Here is an 18,157-nt window from a genome sequence, read left to right as displayed (position 1 = left end):
GTCAGGAGTGGCCACACCTCCATCGGGGAGCGAAGAAACGGTCAGACGGAAAGTGGAAGGTTGGGCGCGCGCGCCAAGTTCAAATGCACAGGAAGGTGGCGCAGTAAGCAGCCCGGAAAGGGAGCCAGGTCCTAAAGCCTGGCGCAAGGAGACAGGAGGGTCCGGGGGGTCAGTGTCAGAAGAATCCCGGAAGGAAGAGACCCCAGGGGGCAGAGGGACCCAGAGAAGAACGGTCAGGCGGAAAAGGTGGAGTAAGGCTAGGGTATTAAGTTGGTGTACAGGGGGCGGAGACTCAGACGGAGCTTCGCCGGTCTAACCCTTAAGACGTAGAGCTGCGCGCAGCAGCTTGAGAATGGAAACTGTAACTCAATAAAAGACTTTTACAAGTGACCGCTGGCTAGCGTGATCCTCTGTGAGCTAGGATCTGGAAGCAGCTCTGACATGTATCTTTATTTTTAGATCTTTTTATGGTTTACATGGGCATTGTTCAATTTGGTTGTGTACTTTATGATGGGCTTTATTGTTTATGATGACTTTTATGCTGTTTTCCAGTGGTGTGTGTTTCGAAAACAGTACCCCCCAAAACCAGGGGTGTACTTAGGGGTTGGACCGGTTGACCAAGTGCCCTGGCCCAGGATGGCACAAAATTGGTGCCTCTCCACTCTCGGCACCTCCCCTTTTTAATAATAATTTCACTAATTTTCAATTATCATCCAATAGTAGCCTCATTATAACAATACCAATTTATAATACAATTACTAATAGCAATCATTCAAATACCAAATTATATAATTTAGATAAGGTGCTAGAATTGATTCGATGATTTATTTCTGCGTTCCAAAATCTTATTGATTTCAATTCCATTCCAGTCATAATAATAATCCCTTATACAACAGCTGCAATATTTATAACTTCCATCCATATTGACACATTAAATAATTCATGAAACTACAGGTGAGGATCTCCAACTATATCCTTGTTCTTCCTGTGTGTGACATTTATTCTGTCTGAGGTGTTTCTTCCTGCCCTGTAAAATGTTATGTCTATCTTTTCCCGGTTTTGCTGTTATCCATCATGCCTTGGGCAGAGCTGATATCCCACTGTTGTTCCAGAAATTTCTCCTTTAGTCCCATGCTTCATTGTTTTGCAACTTTAACAACAGCTGAAAAAATCACTGTAACCCAATAAAAAGCCTGTTTTCACCATTTTTCGCCTAGGAAGCAGAGTGATCTGTCATAATAATATATAATAATAATTTATTATTTTTGCCCTGCCCATCTGGCTGGGTTTCCCCAGCCACCCTGGGCAGCTCCCAGCAGAATACTAAAATACAATGATTCATCAAATATTAAAAGCTTCCCTGAACAGGGCTGCCTTCAGATGTCTTCTAAAAGTCTGATAGTTGTTTATTTCCTTGACATCTGATGGGAGGGTGTTCCACAGGGCGGGTGCCACAACCGAGAAGGCCCTCTGCCTGGTTCCCTGTAACTTGGCTTCTTGCAGGAAGGGAATTGGCAGAAGGCGCTCGGCGTGGGAGTGTCAAACTGCAAATGCCTCAGTAATACCTCCATGGAGAAATCTAGTCACTTGCATGGGCCATCACAGCAACCCTATGGCACCCACTCCCCAGATGGCTGGTGGCACCTTTAGAAGTGTGAACCGAGTGCCCAATGAGGCTACAGGGAAGAAAGATGGAGAGAGTGGGCAAAAGTTGGAAGAGGAGGCAAAATGAAGGGAAGAGGCAAAAGGGGAAACAGCCAGCAGACGGAGCGGCTTAGGAAGGAAGGCAGACATTTTAAACATTTTTTTCAATTCATTGTATATCATTTCCCAATATTTTTAAATGCATTTGCATTCCCACCACATATGATAAAATGTTCCTTCCTTTTCCTTACATCTCCAACATCTGTTATTTTCTTTCCTAAACATCTTTGCCATTTTCACTGGTGTGATAGACCATCTGTACACCATTTCCATGCAATTTCATGAATTTTGTTAAACGTCCTGAAGCCTTTTTGTTAAGTATCTCAAATCCAGAGTTACCAAAAGAAAAATGGGCATTATTTATGTATGCTACAACAGTGGAAAGAATCTTGATTGCACAATACTGGAAGAAGGAAGAAAAACCATCAAAGGAACAATGGCATGAAAAACTGAGGAACTATGCAGAATTGGCTAAGCTAACAGAGAAACTAAAAGCGAAGGACAAAAAGGACTTCAAAAGAGTCTGGGAACCATTTACAGTTTATTTGCAGAAACAACAGAATGGACTGGATTCACTGGCAGGATTTGAATAAACATTCACAATTTCATTTGAAAATAAAAAAATTCCTTCCTGTAGCACCTTAAAGACCAACTAAGTTAGTTCTTGGTATGAGCTTTCGTGTGCATGCACACTTCTTTCGTGCATGCACACGAAAGCTCATACCAAGAACTAACTTAGTTGGTCTTTAAGGTGCTACAGGAAGGAATTTTTTTATTTTTACTATGGCAGACCAACACGGCTACCCATCTGTAACTGAATTTCATTTGAGTAACAGATATTTCAGAGAAATGATAAGGGATTTTATTTTGTAGGAAAAGCAGGATACAATAAATAAAACTAAATAACTCAGCAGAGGGGGAGTTGAGGGAAGTTCAGAGGAGGGGAGGGAGAATAATTGCATATAACATGATGGATGAGATTTGTCTCATTATTTGTTATAATATTCAATAAATATTCATATTTAAAAAAGGAAGGCAAACAGACAGATGGACCAATGGAGGAGGAGGAGGGGAGGGGAAGCAGACCAGACCAGACCAGACCAGACCAGACCAGACCAGACCAGACCAGACCATGATGGCTGTGGAGGAAGTCACTGGCGGGGCGCCAAAGGTGATGGAAATCAAACCTTTTGAGTTTCTGGTTCATGGTCTCTCCTGGCTTTGGAGGTGCTGCTATATTCCCATTGGCAAGGGCACAAGAGATGATGAGGCGGTTGGAGAATACAGCTCCTTGCCAAGAGTGCAAAGGAGTCTAGTTCTGCCTCTGCCCAAATCATACAGATTATGATTCATGAAAATGTGTTTTGTTTTGCAAATAAAAAATAGAAAAAAATAGATTGCAAGTTTTCTCCAGGTTTTTTACTTTACACAAAAGTAGCATCTTAAAAAGCAGAGACATCACCTTGCCGACTAAGGTCCGTATAGTTAAACCTATGGTTTTCCCAGTAGGGATGTATGGAAGTGAGAGCTGGACCATAAAGAAGGCTGATCGCCAAAGAATTGATGCTTTTGAATTGTGGTGCTGGAGGAGACTCTTGAGAGTCCCATGGACTGCAAGAAGATCAAACCTCTCCATTCTGAAGGAAATCAGCCCTGAGTGCTCACTGGAAGGACAGATCATGAAGCTGAGGCTCCAATACTTTGGCCACCTCATGAGAAGAGAAGACTCCCTGGAAAAGACCCTGATGTTGGGAAAGATGGGGGGCACAAGGAGAAGGGGACGACAGAGGACAAGATGGTTGGACCGAGTTCTGGAAGCTACCAGCATGAGTTTGTCCAAACTGCGGGAGGCAGTGGAAGACAGGAGTGCTTGCCATGCTCTAATCCATGGGGTCACGAAGAGTCGGACACGACTAAACGACTAAACAACAACAACAGTATTGTTTTAAGGAAATCCTATATTTGGAGCAGAAATACTATATTTGTAAGCAGATTTAAAGTTATTGTAACATATTGGTTTACCATGATGCACTGAAAAAGGAAAGGTTTTCTTACATGGGCATAGCCAGGATTTTCTTTAGGGGAGCAGAACCTCAGTCAGCTATGTATTTTTATTGTTTTTTTTATTGATGGGGGAGGCAGCTGTGCCTCCCTGCCCCCCCTTGGCTATGCCCATGTTTTCTTAGTGGGGTAGGAGGCGTCAAAATCTGCTTCTGTAAAAGCAAAGTGTATTTACTGTATTTTTCGCTCTATAAGACGCACCGGACCACAAGACGCACCTAGTTTTTGGAGGAGGAAAACAAGAAAAAAAATATTCTGAATCTCAGAAGCCAGAACAGCAAGAGGGATCGCTGCGCAGTGAAAGCAGCAATCCCTCTTGCTGTTCTGGCTTCTGGGATAGCTGCGCAGCCTGCATGCACTCCATAACACACACACACATTTCCCCTTACTTTTTAGGAGGGAAAAAGTGAGTCTTATACAGCAAAAAATACGGCAATTCTTTCTCCTCTGCTTTTGCAAATGCATGAGGCCTGACAGTCACATCAACCGTGAAGAGAATCTGCATTAAAATAAAGTAAATGTGATAGGCAGCATCCCTGGTTGCCAGGTTCTCTCTATGATTTCCTAAAATTAGTAAATGTTAGCAGACTGAACTGGGAAACAGCCTGGGGAGGAAAGCCATCAATGTGTAGTGAATGGACAATAGTCAGTCATCAGTACATCAAAGCAGGATTCCTGAATCTGTGAAACAGAGTTGCCATGGTTACTATGGGCAGAGAAAGGTTTAGGAGTCCAGCTTCCATGACAGAGGAAACAGGGTGGGGGGGACACATTGTGCCCACACAGTGCTGGGGAAAGAGAAAGGTGGAGCCGTATCTCCAGGCAGAGGCCACACAGGGCAGAATCATGTTGGCAGAAGGAGGCAGAAGCACAGAGAAGTTTTTCGGGATCCCTTGGGGATCCAGTGCTGCACTTCTGAGGGATCATGGCCTTCTTGAGATGTGTGCTCTGAGCTCTCCCCAAAGTAGACCTAGGTGTAAATATGTCTAAAATAAACCATATTTCTTAAAGGTCCTGTTCTCTGCTGTGTCTTGATTTCCCAATGGAAACACAACCCCGAGTGAGTGCCGGGAACCCCTGTAATCTCATCAGTGGCAGACTTTAAATTTCAGCAGTGACCTGAAATTTTAGTGCACCACCACCACCACCTCTCACTTTCCATTTTTTAAACAAAATTTAAAAATTCCTTCCAGTAGCACCTTGGAAACCAACTAAGTTTGTTATTGGTATGAGCTTTCGTGTGCATGCACAATTCTTCAGATACATACCTGTCATAAACGTGGGGGTTGCTTGTGCGTAAGTTACCGCCACTCCTGGCTAAGTTGGCTTGTTAAACCTTTCCTGTCTGGACAGCCCTTCACTTCGTGGCTGCCTCAGTCGCTAGCAGAATCCGTCCGTGGGCGTTTCTTAAACCTTTTCCAACATAAAAGTTGTTTGACGCCAAGTCTCCTCCTACTCTCCCTGCGCGGAAGTCTTCTGCGCGGGGAGTGTGTATGTAGCGGAGGACCCGTGCTCTCCTCGCTGGTCTCCGGTGAAGAGTCCTGGAGCCCTCTCGCCGATTCCCCCATCTGCCCCCCTTTATCCCTGGTGTTGCGCTGATTTCCTTCCCCATCTGCGGAGCTGCCTCTCTCCCTGCTGGGCCTTTCTCCAGCATCACTTGGGAGCCTTCCCTCCGCCTCTGGCTCCGATGTCAGTTCCCTGACAATACCAATAACAAACTCATACCAATAACAAACTTAGTTGGTCTCTACTGGAAGGAATTTTTAAATTTTGTTTCGACTATGGCAGACCAACACGGCTACCTACCTGTAACTTTCCATTTTTTGTCATTGCTGTGGTGCCCCCTGCAGCACCCTCTCGGCTTGGCACCTTGTGAGCAGATTTGTGCGCTTAAGATTGAAGATTGAAAATGGGGGGGGGGATTTCAAAAGTATATATGAAGATCGGTATCAAAGACTGTTCACGAGTTCTTGTGAGCAATGCTTGAGACAGGTTTGTGCAAATGTGTGCAAGGTTCAATGGAGCTTGCTCTTGTGCTGGCTCCTTTGCCAACTTCAGTATCTTTTGCTGGCTTCCCTACTGCCAATGAACATCATCTAGTGTAAAGATGGGATACCCGTGATCCCCCCCCCCCAGTCCTTGTCCTTGATGGACTCAACTCCCATCATCCTTGACCAATGGCCGCAACCTCTGAAAGGACACAGGTTCCCCACCCCTGGGCTCAACAACAACAACAAGAAGTTATTTATTCCCCGCCCATCTGGCTGGGTTTCCCCAGCCACTCTGGGTGGCTCCCAACAGAATATTAAAACACGATAAAACATCAGACATTAAAGGCTCACTCTTAAATTGCTAAAAACCAGTGAATTCAAGAGTATTTGCAGCAGTTGGTTTTGTAAAATATTTCCTTGCAACGGTTATGATTCCATCAGCACCATTGGCTATGGCCAAGCATAGATGTATAGAAAGTTCGTATGAGTTTTAATTTGTTTTAGTCTATTCTGTTGCAACTTGAACTTTCTGTATTTTTTAAAATTATGGTTGCATTTTTTAAAAAATGATAATTTTATTGTTTTATTATTTTGTAAACCGCTTTGAGTTCTTCTTCTTCTTTCATATAAATTTTATGAAATGAAATGAATGAATAAAAAGCATGGCCTCTGTAAAAGTGAGACAAGGCATTCAAGTCCTGGTCTCCTCTACAGTGGTGCCTCGCAAGACGAAATTAATTCGTTCCGCAAGTTTTTTCTTCTTGCGAGTTTTTCGTCTTGCGAAGCACGGTTTCCCATAGGAATGCATTGAATGCGGCGCTTCCCCTCTGTCCCTGGACGGTCTCCATAGGATCAATGCGTTCCTATGGAGACCGTCCGGGGACAGAGGGGAAGCGCCGCGCGCCTTCCCCTCTGTCCCCAGACCTGTTTTAAAGCAAGGGAAGGGGCAGCGGGGAGAATCGCTTCTCCCCGTTGCCGCCCCTTGGTTCAAAAGGGGTCCGGGGAGAGAGGGGAAGGCGCGCTGCGCTTCCCCGCTATCCCCGGAGCTTGCAGGGCAAGCTTCGTTTTGCGAAGCAAGCCCATAGGGAAATGTGTCTTGCGAAGCGGCTAAGAAAACGAAAAACTCCTTCGTCTAGCGAGTTTTTCATCTTCCGAGGCGTTCGTCTTGCGGGGCACCACTGTACTCAGTCATCTGTTACTTTTAACATTTACTGAGCCAAGGACACAGAACAAAGACAGAACACAACTGGGGCGGAGGGAGACACAGTACTCATTACTGTATATCGATGAGTCAGTTTCAGTTGCGTTCCTGCCCTGTTCTCACCTCTGTTAAAATTACAGGAGGTCTAATAATACTTAATGGGCGCCCATTAAGCGCTTTAAAAGTTTTAGCAAAAGATTTTTGACTCTGACTTGGAAGGCCTCTGTGATTTTCTGGAGCAGTGGCTTGACTTCCAATTACCTTGGACTTTGTGAAGATTATATAAAAGAGAAATGTTAGAGGACATAATGATAACAGGCCCTTATAGCAAAAACAATAATCTTCTTATGTCATTTCTTGAAAAAACCAACAGATCTTTAATGGCTTGTATTTAGACCACTCACACAGAGTTCAGAGGTTTCTGTGGTTGTGAACAATAGCCCCACCAGATCCTGAAAAACGTATAAGGGGTTAGCCTCAAACACAAAGCGAGATCAACAGCACCCGCCAAATGTCACTGTATATTTAGGCAAAGCATTTTAGGTCCGCATGTGAAATTCATAGTTTCAATGAAGTAGGATAATAGCGTAAAATGGGAAAGCAGAAAGTTGGGGGGGGGAGCTGGGGAGGGGGGCAAGAAGGCAAACAGACAGATGGATCACGGGAGGAGGAAGAGGGGAGATGGAGCAGAGCAGATGGCTCTGCGCCGAAGGAGTGCAAAAGGTGACAGAAATCAAACTGTTTGAGTTTCTGTTCCAGGAAAACATTTTCTCTCCTTTTGTGCATTGATGAAAAACCCTTTACAAGAGCTAGATGCTGGTTTTTCTTTCTTCTCATCTCCATCCACCACCAACCAGTCATGATACAGTTACAAAAGCCCAGTGCCTGCCCCTCTCTCTGCTGAGTGGTGATAACAACAACAACAACAATTTATTATTTGTACCCCACCCATCTGGCTGGGTTTCCCCAGCCACTCTGGGTGGCTCCCAACAGAATATTAAAAACACGATAAAACATCAAATATTAAAAACTTCCCTAAACAGGGCTGCCTTCAGATGCCTTCTAAATGTCAGGTAGTTGTTTATCTCTTTGACATCTGATGGGAGGTCGTTCCACAGGGCGGGTGCCACTACCGAGAAGGCCCTCTGCCTGGTTCCCTGTAGCTTTGCTTCTCGCAGCGAGGGAACCGCCAGAAGGCCCTCGGCGCTGGACCTCAGTGTCTGGGCAGAACGATGGGGGTGGAGACGCTCCTTCAGGTATACTGGGCCAAGGCCATGACAAGATCCCATGGGGTCCCAGGCACCTGCACAGGGTCTGTGTCCCTTTGGAGAATAGAAGACGGGGCAGAGACTGTTGTGCTTTAAGTAATATGGTTTATTCACCTATTTACACCTTCAGTCTGCTTGGAGTCCAGATCTTACGGCAAGGTCAGTTCAAGAGGCAGCAGCACAGAAGAAGAGTTTGGATTTGCTATCCCGCCTTTCACTCCCTTTAAGGAGTCTCAAAGCAGCTAACAATCTCGTAATCTGGGGAACCGGGTTCGCGTCTCCGCTCCTCCACATGCAGCTGCTGGGTGACCTTGGGCCAGTCACACTTCTTTGAAGTCTCTCAGCCTCACTCATCTCACAGAGTGTTTGTTGTGGGGGAGGAAGGGAAAGGAGAATGTTAGCCGCTTTGAGACTCCTGAAGGGGAGTGATAAAGCGGGATATCAAATCCAAACTCTTCTTCTTCTGTATTGAAAAAAACAAGGTACCATTTACACTTAACATGTAAACTGCTAGAATTTGAAAAATAGATGGTATCACAAGCAGAGACTATGTCTCCTGCAAATGAGCCGAGTAAGGAAATATAGAGACCATTAGCTAACCTCTCCTGAAGGCACATTCTTCTCAAACTTTGAATTCTGCCGGAAGAAATCCTGCCCACAGTCGTTCCTGGGTGGGCTCGAATCACCAACCTTCTGGTTAACAGCAAGATGCACTGATATAAATCCCTTGTAGAAAGCTGCCCCATCAGGGAAAACACCATGCTAAGATCCGTAATCTTTGCTAACTGTGGTTGCCAACTGACCAGAGACCAAGCAGCTTAGCTGTAACAGAAGGAAGGTTAAGTGTTGCTCAGCTGAGAGAATCTTTCTGCATAAATTCACTACAGTCACAGTGGATTACTGACTTTTGGAAAAATCACAGTCAAGAAGAGGGAAGGGAAATCCAATGAATTGTGGGGGTGGGGAAATAATATGGGTTAGTAACGCAGATATGGATAGAAAAAGAGCAGTTGGGATTATTCATATTAGACATTGTAGAAATTTGGTAAGGTGGACGTTACATAATTAAAATAATGCAGCTTATAAAAACAGTCCTGTAGATGATGATGATGTAAATTCCCTTGAGCAAGATAAAGTGATTAACAAATTTAATAAGTAATACTAATATTAATACTTATAATGAAACAAAGCAACCTGGTCTGCTCCTGTTCCTCAGTCTAACAGCTGTTTGATATCCAGGAATCAGCAGGTAATTTTTTATATGACACAGAAATCAACATCATCATGTGTGAATGTGTGTAGATCAAGCAATAGATCAAGAGCTAAAAAGAAGAAGGTGGTAGACTCCTCTGAAGAGTCCTCTGCATTTCTGGGATTGGTGGGAGAGGCATTCATGGAAACCTGATGGTTTTAAACCTGAGCAAATGTAAAGTCATAGAATCACAGAATTGTAGAGTTGGAAGGGACCCTGAGGACTGGTTCTTAAGCTCATGATTCGCTGCTTCCTGTGAGCAAGTGAGTGATCAGTTGCTGCTTTCCATGGTGGACCAATGACTCCTGGTGTCTGTTTTATTATCACTTACATACTAATAGTTCTCCGAATGCCCAAACCTGACCATCTGGTACACAGGATGAGACCCTACCTGCCCGTGGACTGTCTCGTCAGAGTGGTGCATGCTCTAGTTATCTCTCGCTTGGACTACTGCAACGCGCTCTAGGTGGGGCTACCTTTGAAGGTGACATGGAAACTACAACTAATCCAGAATGCGGGAGCTAGACTGGTGACTGGGAGCGGCCGCCGAGACCATATAACGCCGATCTTGAAAGACCTACACTGGCTCCCAGTATGTTTCCGAGCACAATTCAAAGTGTTGGTGCTGACCTTTAAAGCCCTAAATGGCCTCGCTCCAGTATACCTGAGGGGGCGTCTCCACCTCCATCGTTCTGCCCGGATACTGACATCCAGCGCCGAGGGCCTTCTGGCGGTTCCCTCGCTGCGAGAAGCCAAATTACAGGGAACCAGGCAGAGGGCCTTCTCGGTAGTGGCACCAGCCCTGTGGAACGCCCTCCCACCAGCTGTCAAAGAGAAAAATAACTACCAAACTTTTAGAAGACATCTGAAGGCAGCCCTGTTTAGGGAAGCTTTTAATGTTTAATAGGTTATTGTATTTTAGTGTTTTGTTGGAAGCTGCCCAGAGTGGCTGGGAAAAATTATTATTATTATTATTAGTTCATAAAAGAGTCCTATCAGCAAGCTTGGGGAAACCTCAAGGTTCCCAAAAGAACAATGAACCTTAGGATGGGAGACCTTATTGTGGAACACTCCCCCCCCACCCACAACTAGTGCCTTGAACTAAGCACTCTCAATAAGGCACAGAAAACTGACTGACTGCAGTGGGGGGAATATCCTGAACAGGAGCACTCCAGACTGCAACAATATATTGCAGGCCTCATGTGAAACGATGTACGTGCAAATGGACATCATATAGAGACTAATTTCACCGCCCCAAACTCTTATTGATAATTTTCTCCAGCATTTTGAAATATATAGTTATGCAGCACCTTTGGAGAGCGCATTCCAAAGACTCTGATTGGAGATTATTCCCTACAATAGCAGCTAATTATGGGTAATCAAGCATTGATTTAGCTCTTCAAATGACGTAATTCAGTGTAAACTCCTGGCCACTTTTAATCACCTCCCACTCTAAGGATCACGTTATTTATAACAGCACAACCATTCATTAAATCACATTAAAGCAACAATGACTTCATCTTCAGTTTTGTGGTGGTACATCTTTGGAGACATTAGGCCACCAACTGGGGGAAAAAAATCTTTCTTGACTCAGTCCACGGCTGAAATGTTCAGAAAAATAAGACTATGCTGGCAAAGTGTTTCCTCGCTTATTATTATTATTGAGTCACATGAAGGCAGAGAAAAATGCCTTTGTGTAGAAAATCAGGACCTATATTCAGACTAGTGAGACAAATGGGAACAAGAAGAGAAAGAGACAAAGAAATTTAATTGAGGCAAAAGGGAACAGGGACCACAGGCATGGAGTGGAACTATGGGGCAGGTAATTAGAAAGTGATGCAGGATTGTTTGGAAGAAAAAGCCATTCTGAACACTCAAAGGTTAGGGAAGGACTCTCCTCCCTGAAAGAGAGGGGAGTGGTTGTGGGCGGGAGCCCGAGTGCCGCCCAGCTCACCTGGCTGGCGCTCACGCCCCCCCCGGTGGCCACCCAACCAGGTGCCGCGGAGGGGGCGTGTTCAGCAGCCTTTTGCTGCAGCGCCAGCCTCTCCCTGGCCTCATTCCTCATCGTCGTCCCGTCGCGAGTCACCCACCCTCCACTCCCTTTTAGTTAGGGCTTAGGTCATTGGCCTTGCTATGGACCTTAGGTTGGTCACCCTGGTTGCCCGGGGGGGGCTGGTAGGAGTTTTTCCATTTGGCATTAAGCTTTTTGGTTTTTCGCCTACCTCGTAGCAATCGTCACAACTTTTGTGGTATTGGTGCGTAGGTTAGGCATTGGAATAATGTGTTGTGGTGTGTCGAAGTGCTAGGTGTGGCCATCGCCTATGCCTTCAATTTTTAGGGGTATTCCGTTAAAGGAATCTGGGGGTCGTGTATTCCGTCCGAAGCCTGCTTGGCGGGAGGCCATGGCACGACCCTCGGTGACATCAGGGGAGAGCCTATAGTTGGATTAGCATCAACAGGCTCCACCTACTGGTGAATAAACCCACTTGTTTCGATCCAATGCCTAAGCCAATACCTTTTCATTGCTGTAATCAATAAAGTTGTGGCCTTTTCTAGCCCATCAACCTTATATCACGTGTCCTTGTGTCTTCATTTCACTTCGCGGGGGTCGGGTCCTCGAACCCCAAAATCCTACAGTGGTGAAGGCTCTGTGTCATCCGCAGTGGGGATGCAGACCAACAGAGTATTGCCTGCTGATCTTAAAGCCTGGGCTGGAACCTACTGAGAGAAGCAGTTGCCCTCTTTCATAATACAGTGGTACCTCGGGTTACATACGCTTCAGGTTACAGACTCCGCTAACCCAGAAATAGTACCTCAGGTTAAGAACTTTGCTTCAGAATGAGATCAGAAATTGTGCGGCAGCAGCAGGAGGCCCCATTAGCTAAAGTGGTATCTCAGGTTAAGAACAGTTTCAGGTTAAGAATGGACCTCCAGAACAAATTAAGTTCTTAACCCGAGGTACCACTGTACCTGAACCATCCAATGAAGCTGAACATTGGAACATTAGAGAGCACTGAACATTAGGGAGTACTCCTTCACGCAGTGTGTGTTCAACTACGGAATTGCCTCTTCCACAAGGTGTAAAGATTTAATGTTTCCCTCGATGATAGTGAGAGGAAGATATTTAGCTCTGCCAGAATCAGAGCGTCTCTGCAAATGTAGTAAACAGGACCTGATACTTTGGAGCATATTTTCTTTTCTTGTGATTTTGGCATTTATGCCAGAAGACAATTATTAGAGGCCTTACAACCCAATAAGCTGATTTCTATGCTACCAGCGGTTCAGGACCTGTTTTTGGACAGTAATGATCAAATTACTTTAATAGTGGCTGAATTCTTGAGTGCTGTCCATGTAGAAAGACTGGGCCATTATAAAGAGATTTAGTGGTTGTATTGTATTATTTATGCAAATTGATTTTCTCTGGAGTTAAAGATCTGACTGGGACAAACCTTGTTATGTTGAGCTTGTATTCTGCACAGTTTGTATATAGTGTTTGTCTGATAATGTGTGGTTTGCTATGCCTAATAAAGGATATTTTGGTGTAAAGGTAAAGGTAAAAAGGTAAAGGACCCCTGGACAGTTAAGTCCAGTCAAATTCGACTATGGGGTACAGCACTCATCTCTGCTTTCAGGCTGAGGGAGCTGGCATTGGTCCACAGACAGCTTTCCGGGTCATGTGGCCAGCATAACTAAACCGCTTCTGGCGCAACGGAACACCATGACGGAAACTAGAGCGCATGGAAATGCCGTTTAACTTCCTGCCACAACAGTGCCATTTATCTACTCGCAAGGGTGTGCTTTTGAATTGCTAGGTTGGCAGGAGCTGGGACAGAGCAACAGAAGCTCTCCCCATCACGTGGATTCAAACTGCTGACTGAGTGTTAGACTCCAGGCCAGAGGGCTTTGCATCTTTAAGCAATGGGAGTAGCCTTAAATGGATATTCAGGGCCAGGAGTTTAGACCAAGCTCTATTTGGCTCTGTCCAGGGTCCTGGGAGATTTGTTGCTAACCATCCTGTTTCTGGAATCATTACCAAGGGTTGAGCTATCTCTGTTTCCTAATGGTCTTCCCCTTCTACCTCAGATGACCTGATTGGCCTGACCTCCTCTGACCCCTCCATGGTTGCCACCTTGCCAAGAGAGGACACTTTTTGCAATATCTTCTGTCGGTAAAGCACTACCAAGTAGGAATCAGCATAAACCTCATGCATGGATTTGGGCATGTGGGGAATGTACACACATTTCACTGCCAGAGCATGGGTTGCACATGTACTGGGAAGCTTTGCCTAATCATAAGTTCCCCGTGCACCTGCAACAGATCGATTCAGGCATTTGGTGCTCGTTCCTGCGGCAGAAATCCTACTTGCATAGAAGTGGCTTTCTTCTGGTGGGGACAATTATGCATCTGCTGGGGGACACACCCATTGTGTTCATCGTCACCGAATGGGCAGTGCTAGTAAAGGTAAAGGGACCCCTGACCATTAGGTCCAGTCGTGGCTGACTCTGGGGTTGCGGCACTCATCTCGCTTTATTGGCCGAGGGAACCGGCGTACAGCTTCCAGGTCATGTGGCCAGCATGACTAAGCCACTTCTGGTGAACCAAAGCAGTGTACGGAATTGCCGTTTACCTTCCCGCCAGAGTGGTACCTATTTATCTACTTGTACTTTAACATGCTTTCAAACTGCTAGGTTAGCAGGAGCAGGGACCGAGCAACGGGAGCTCACCCCATCGCGGGGATTTGAACCCCTGACTTCTGATCGGCAAGTCCTAGACTCGGTGGTTTAACCCATAGCGCCACCCACGTCCCTACGGGCAGTACTAGCTCTGCACAATCCTGCTGGGCCCTTAATACTTTTACAATTTAACTTTAAACAGGGCAAAACCGATGCATAACATCATATGTAGCAATCTAAACACGGGTTGTTTGGGAACGGGTGAATTAGGTGGGTTCACATGAAAATCAGAACCAAACCAAATTTCTTCCTGATCCCTAAGGGCAGGTCACTTCTCGCGCCACAGCTGGGGTGCTGTCATGGCATATTCTGATCAAGAGCAAAGAAATCAGGCAATGTTCTCAAAACTGCTCTGGCTGCTAATATATGGCAGCTAAGCAGGGGTCCTATATACCCCCTCCAACCCCATTGTTCTGCCTGGACACTGAGATCCAGCGCCAAAGGCCTTCTGACGGTTCCCTCTCTGAGAGAAGCAAAGTTACAGGGAACCAGGCAGAGGGTCTTCTCTGTGGTGGCGCCCGCCCTGTGGAACACCCTCCCACCAGATGTCAAAAAAATAAACAACTATCTCACGTTTAGAAGACATCTGAAGGCAGCCCTGTTTAGCAAAGTTTTTAATGACTGATGTCTTACTGTATTTTAATTCTTTTGTTGGAAGCCGCCCAGAGTGGCTGGGGAAACTCAGCCAGATGGGTGAGGTATAAATATATTATTATTATTATTATTATTATTATTATTATTATTATTATTATTATCATCATCATCATCATGGAGCTCGGTGAGACATACCTTTGAGAAATCATGCACAGCAATGGGATGTAAGTCAAGTAGCAACACATGAAAAATCCATACAAGCCACGAATTCATTGGCTGCTATGTACAGTAGTGTGAGGAATCCATCCAAGTGCTTTAAACTTCCTCTTTCCCCTCTGATACTTGGCAGAACAAGCAAAGCAGGATCTCTGACACATCAGCCTGCTGGCAACGGTCTTAGCAAACTGTTCGTGGATCCTGACCCCCTGCTGTTTCATATCCTCTGATGCCTCACAGGGGAGCAGCCACAATTTCCTGTGGGGTCCCAGTAATGAACTGGCAGATGTGCAGGGTTTCTTTCACAGACAAATCAACATAGAAATGTGGTATTTTTGCTTTCTGTCTTTGATGGAGATGACTCTGACTATCAGAGCGAAAGAATCTAATCAGATTTATGGTAGCTGCTGAGCTACACAATTACTCAGCGCTGGAAAAATGCTCCACACAACATTTTGAAAAACCTGGGAGATGCAAGATACTTTTTCTTGCTGTGGTGCAATTTTATTTCTGATGTGAATAATGCATATCAGAGAAGGACTATTCCATTACAATCGAGGCAATTGTGACATGAGTCATGAACAATAGCAATATGAATTGGGGTGTGTAGCGTTATCACATTTCCTCAGAAAGTTTTGTTCTTTATGGAGAATATGTCTGCTTCACTCTAAAGATAATCACTGTGATACATAATATTATTGCTGTACAATAAGGGATTGCTGTACAAGAAAGGAATAAATGTAGACTTTGAACTTTGGAAAACCAGTGCTTTGTATTCTTCTAACCCATATCAAATCTTCTGTAAATCCTACACAATGAGGCACTTTGGCGGAGAAATTTCAACAGTCAGGTAGCAAATTGCCATCGTTACTTCCTTAAATCTAATTCCCTCCATCGTGCATTTCTGCAGATAATCTTTCTATTTAGGTCAGTGAAACTGTATTAGTCAAATGTCACAAAGGAGCTTGGTCTGAACAATGGAAATGCTTCTAAGCGATTTGCTTTCTTTGGGGAAAAAGCTCCCACCTCCTTTTTGATAAGACAAGGGAGGGGCATTCCTTTCACTGCTGAGAGAAACCCAATAACTTCCTAAATAAATCGAAAACAGATATAAATATAGTCACCCCAAAACTTTTTAAGTTTCACAAGCTATTGCCAACATTATCATCATGTTAGCAGTGCATGAAAATGGATGAAATTGAAAGCTTAGGTTTACCACTGCAACATTCACTTTATATGGCTTTCATGATCAGGGCATGTATGTATTTCATAGAATCATAGAATCATAGAGTTGGAAGAGACCACAAGGGCCATCAAGTCCAACCCCCTGCCAAGCAGGAAACTTTATATTGCAACAGCCATTGGCTACATGTTTATATTGCAACAGCCATTGGCTACAAGCAATAATAAAACTTGAAATATATGGCTTTCAAATCATTCTCTGAAGTAGGGGTAGTCAGAATACATCAGTTTCTGGTTCTCCCAGTTTCTCCATTTCACCATATTCTCACATCAGTCTGTGACTTACTATTTTTAAGCTGCCTCGCCCATGAAAATTTATCAGCATTTTAGTGCGAATTTCTCCAATACACACGTTTTCATGTGCTTAACATAGATGTGTTTGCAAAACAATTTTATTTCATGTAACACATTTTTGTATATTATTTTCACACATATATTTTCACACTTTGATTCACACTATACCCTGATTATATGCATTTTTGTATATGAAACCCGTCTGGAGAACTGCACTGCAAAATTCAGAGGAATTTGACTTTGAAAGGATGGCTGGGCTGCAGTGTGCATACTGCTGCTACTGCTGCTGTTGTTGTTGTTTAGTCGTTTAGTCGTGTGCGACTCTTTGTGACCCCATGGACCAGAGCACACCAGGCACTCCTGTCTTCCACTGCCTCCCGCAGTTTGGTCAAACTCATGCTGGTAGCTTCGAGAACACTGTCCAACCATCTCGTCCTCTGTCGTCCCCTTCTCCTTGTGCCCTCCATCTTTCCCAACATCTGGGTCTTTTCCAGGGAGTCTTTTCTTCTCATGAGGTAGCCACAGTATTGGGAGTCTCAGCTTCAGGAACTGTCCTTCCAGTGAGTATTCAGGGCTGATTTCCTTCAGAATGGATAGGTTTGATCTTCTTGCAGTCCATGGGACTCTCAAGAGTCTCCTCCAGCACCATAATTCAAAAGCATCAATTCTTCGGCGATCAGCCTTCTTTATGGTCCAGCTCTCACTTCCATACATCACTACCAGGAAAACCATAGCTTTAACCAAACGGACCTTTGTTGGCAAGGTGATGTCTCTGCATTTTAAGATGCTGTCTAGGTTTGTCGTTGCTTTTCTCCCAAGAAGCAGGCTGTAGAATGGATGAATTAGGTAGGTTTGCCTTGAGATACAAACTGAATGGAATTTCTCTACCATCCCTAATCTAAACTCAACACCTGCATTAGCTGGCGTGAACAATACAGGGATGCCATTCTTGGATGCGCTAGGACATTTGGTCTTGAGTAGAGTGCTCAGCTAAATAGTTGCCTCTTTTTCCCCAAACGAAATTTCTTCATTTCTTTGATTGCCTATGAACAGTCCTTCAGAAAACATTATTCATCTTACAGTACTCCCAAAGGGAATCTAGATAAATGCCTTTTGCAGCTTTAAAGCCTGATTTATTGTACTCTTCAAGTCCATGCATAACCTAAAGCATCTGTTGGCAAAAAAAAGCAAGTGTTTCCAAAGTGTTGTTCATGACCAATCTGGGCACGTAGGAAGCCTTCTGAATAGGTCTTTGGAGAAGACAAGAGAGCAGATGAAGTGAATGGAGTTTCACCCTTAGTCAATGCTGGGAAAGGTTCAAACTCATCCCCTTACATATGTGGAGTGATATTACACTCACCAATAGTGTTCACAGATACAGTAGGATATCTGCAGAGAGACAACAGCTGCCTGAGTGTAGGCACTCTATGCAACGGTGAAGCCTGAATGGTTGAGGTTCATGCAGATTTGTGCACCCTCCAGTCTCTCTCACTCCCTTCTCCATGTCTTTACAGTCAGAGGGGAATGAGTGACAGGCCCTATAGACATAGCTGTCAAGTGTCCCTTATTTGAAGGGACAGTCCTTTATTCCAGCGCCATGT

The 18,157-nt window shown here is 44.7% G+C and overlaps 1 long non-coding RNA gene across 1 annotated transcript; it reads left to right on the top strand.

Moving 5' to 3' along the window:
* The first annotated feature begins 11,374 nt into the window (after positions 1-11,374).
* Positions 11,375-12,046, top strand: LOC310690244. Its single transcript, XR_014518007.1, has 2 exons — positions 11,375-11,551; positions 11,741-12,046. It is a non-coding gene; the product is annotated as an uncharacterized lncRNA (long non-coding RNA).
* Positions 12,047-18,157: the final 6,111 nt, after the last annotated feature.

Source organism: Podarcis liolepis (genome assembly GCF_965112155.1).
Source record: "Podarcis liolepis genome assembly, chromosome: 12".
NCBI lineage: Eukaryota > Metazoa > Chordata > Lepidosauria > Squamata > Lacertidae > Podarcis > Podarcis liolepis.
The sequence above is the reverse complement of the archived record's forward strand: the minus strand, read 5'-3'. Positions and strand labels throughout refer to the sequence as shown.